We start from the raw sequence: 4,015 nt of genomic DNA on the forward strand, positions 1-4,015 counted from the left end.
GGAAGGACTGATGCTAAAGCTGAAACTCCAGTACTTTGGCCACCTCATGCGAAGAGTTGACTTATTGGAAAAGACTCTGATGCTGGGAGGGATTGGGGGCAAGAGGAGAAGGGACGACAGAGGATGAGATGGCTGGATGGCATCACTGACTCGATGGACGTGAGTCTGAGTGAACTCCGGGAGTTGGTGATAGACAGGGAGGCCTGGCGTGCTGCGATTCATGGGGTCGCAAAGAGTCGGACACGACTGAGCGACTGATCTGATCTGATCTGAAAATTAATATGCTGAAACATGACCCCAGCTGATGGCGTTAGGAGGTATAGTCTTGGAAGTTGATTAGGTCATGGGTACAGAGCCCTCAGGAATGGGATTAGCATCCTTATAAACGAGGTCTGAAAAAGCTCCCTTTGCCCTTCCACTTTGTGATGATATAATCAAAAAATGGCAGTCCATAAACCAGGAGGCAGACTCTCACCAGACACTGAATTGCTAGAGTCTTGGTCTTGGACTTCTAGCCTCCAGGACTGTAAGCAATAAATTTCTGTTGTTTATAAGCCACCCAATTTATTTTGTTATAGTAGCCCAGAGGGACTATGATAACTTCTATCTCATCACAGGTCTTCTCATTTCTAGAGCCTGAAAGGAAGAATTTAAGTCTTGATATTTTATTGGGCAGATGAAATCCCAGGGGTTTAAGGAGGAGGCCAGTAGAGGATGCAGAGGCTAGGCTAAATGCAACACAGTGCAAAGAAAGACACTGTTGCAAGGGTGATTGTTCACCAGGAGCGTGGTCTCCTTAGATATATTCAATCAACATACTCCTTGGAAGGAGAAATCCTAGCTGGGATCAGTCCAGGGAGAGAGGAAATGGATACTTATGTGCCCTGTTCCTTTTCGTCTCTTGCTTCCCATCAGCCAACGTCCATCCCATGGGGGCCTGACAATCTCGAACTTGCAAGTTGCATCACCTGTCCCCCTGGTGGCCACACAGGAAGTCAGGAATCAAATTCCACAAGAAGGCTATTGGAGTCCAGAAGCTGAGGGAAGCTCTGCATGACTATATAGGCTTAATGTGGGTGTCAGCCAGTGAGAGAGCTTGGAAAAAGATTGCAGAGTTCCACAGGGGAACTATGCCAAGAAAGATGAAGGCAATATAAGCCTTGTGTCCAAGACCATCCATCTCTTGTGCTACTCATATCTATTCACATCCTCTCATTATCTCTAGCTCTCTGGTATAATTTTTGCCAAACAATGAACATACTCTGAGAAGGGAAGCTCAAGCCCATTTAGTCTAGAGCAAGGCTTCTCGTTCTTTTACCCATTGTTGCCCAGGCACGTCCTTAAGGAGCCTTTATAGATCCTTTAGTCTCACTTCTCACAATCTCCCATGAAATCAAACACGATGACATAAGATTTTGTCAGACAGGGTTGAGGTTTGGAAAGGCACAAACAATGAAAATGTCTGATGTTTTCACCCCCGAAGGACTTTTACCCTCTTGAGGGTGAATATCATCCTTGTTGAGACCCTCCCAGGGCAGTGGCAAGTCTTGATCTCCTGCAAAATTAAGTCAAAAATGTCATCAGAAAATACCGCTGTCCTCCTGTCTGTAGCTGGCACTCCCTCCCTCCACCAATGGTCTCCCTCCCGCCACCATCACTCAGTAGATGCCCTCGCTCAGGGCTCATCCTGTGGCGGGTCTAGATGGTTTCCTGGGGAACCCAGAACTTTCCCGTAGCTCCACCACAGTGTGAGCCATGAGTGAGGGAATTCACCAAAACAAAGCCTTTGTTCACACACACAAAAATTTAGCCAATCTTTAGGCCAGCTTTCTTTATAATCACCAAGCATCAGAAACAGCACAAAGGTCCTCACATGAGGAAGGGAACAACCACCACAGCAACGATGAGAAAACCACTGCATAAAATGCATGTTACGGAATGCTACTCTGCACTTTAAATATTCTACTATGGATACCAAGTAACAAAATAGGTGGACCTCCAACTGAATTATTCTAAGCGGAAGACATCACAAGGACTGCCTCTTCCGTGATTCTAGTTAGGGACGCATTCGCAAAGGTCACAAGGACTGCCTCTTCCATGATTCTAGTTAGGGACACGTTCGCAAAGGCAAAATTACGTGGAAAAATTATGGGCTACGAGGGGCAATGGGTTGGTGACTGGGTTAACTGCAAAGAAACTCAGAGAAATTTACAGTGGGTGACTGTGGTAGTGGTTACCTGACTCTGCATTTGATCAGATTCTTAGACTTATACAGTAAAAAGTATGCATCTTACTGTTTGAAAATTATGTGCCAATTAAAAATGAAAATAATATAAAGTAACAAAAAAAAAACATGTACACACTCAAAATATCCAATGTGGTCCCCACAGATAGTCTAATTACTTCTTCCTAGAAAAGTAGGAAGAAATACTGTAGATGTTCTCATGGAGACAGCCCTTGCGGGCATCATGTCTCTGTAAGTCATTCCTGGTTCCCATGCAGCTTCTGAAATCCAACATGACTCTTGATGGCCTCCCTTTAGAGGAACCAGACTGTGGTCCTAGGCTCTGTGATCACTCTGTGTTCATCTAAATGTCAATAGTTGTTTGTACCTACAGGTCCTCTTCTGGCTGTTAGGATTTCCTATGACTCTGCAGCCATAGCCGAGGAAATACTCCAAGGTAAAAATGACATTGAGTAAATATAATAAGCTTTACTTATATTTTGTATAATTTAATTATATTAAAACTATAAACCCTCCTCTCAAGTTATTTTATAGACATTTCTTTATTTGCTGTTTATAAACACAATTCTGTGGATTTGGGGGGGAAAGTAATTCTATTACATTTATTTTACAAATAAAGAGGTAAATGATTTCTCCAAGAGCACATAAAGAATGCATGGAGAAATCTGAACTTGAACCCATATTAACATAGTTTCCACTATTGTTCCCTGACTTAGAGACCTTGAAATCTTTGAACAGCACTTGAGAGAGCTTCTCGAACAGTACTTATGCATGATTCCATGGCTGAATTATTTATTCCAAACAACTCTTCAGGATTGGCTGCTGCTTGTTTTTAAGCAGCCAAATAAGCTTCTATACTCAATTGCTATTGTTTAGTAACTAAGTTACATCCAATTCTTTGCAACCTCACAGACTGTAGCCCACCAGGCTCCTCTGTCCATGGGATTTTCCAGGCAAGAATACTGGAGTGGGCTGCCATTCCCTTCTCCAGGGAACCTTCCCAACCCAGGGATTGAACTCATATATCCTGCACTGTCAGGCAGATTCTTTACTGCATTACACACTTTCAGGGAAAACCATAATTCATGCAAAAGCAGTGTGGCAGCTACACCCAGTGATTTACTAAGCACAGATACATTAACAGATATTTCAAAAAAATTTTTAAACACGGAGGAGTTTTCTTTTAAGAAGCTGCATATTAAATATCAAATATTAAATATCGGTAGGAAGTTAGGTGATACTTAGAAACATTATCATGATGTTCCTCTAAAAACATTATTGAAAAAAATAGTCTACGTGATGCTCTGATTAGGTACTAATTTCATCTTGTTCACTATATGTGAGCCTCTTATTAGAGGCAAAGAAAAAAAAAAGGAGAGTTATATGACCCTTCTTTAAATTACAGAAGAGACCAAAGCAAGTTAGTAAGATCCAAATTTCGTTTTGATATTTTCCCAGAATTTTATTTTTATATTTCTAGCATAGCTATCCATGTTGGCAGTGATGTGGATAAAAGTATAGGCTTTTGATTAGGTTTTAAATGGGTTTAAATCTTGAATCATCCTCATATCAGCTGTGTATTGTAGAGCACCACATTCCTTCAGAAATCCTCAATTCTCCAACAGTAAAATAAGAATAAGAATGCTACCTACCTTGCACACAAACACACTTTTATGTCTTACGCTCTTAGCATTTGTTTCAGAACATAGTACATAATAACATGATGTGTGCGTTAAGTTTGGCAAGCATAAAGCCTTCACAGGCTAGGCT

The sequence above is a fragment of the Bison bison genome, unplaced genomic scaffold, assembly GCF_000754665.1.
Source record: "Bison bison bison isolate TAMUID 2011002044 unplaced genomic scaffold, Bison_UMD1.0 scf7180017847200, whole genome shotgun sequence".
In the NCBI taxonomy this organism is placed as follows: Eukaryota; Metazoa; Chordata; class Mammalia; order Artiodactyla; family Bovidae; genus Bison; species Bison bison.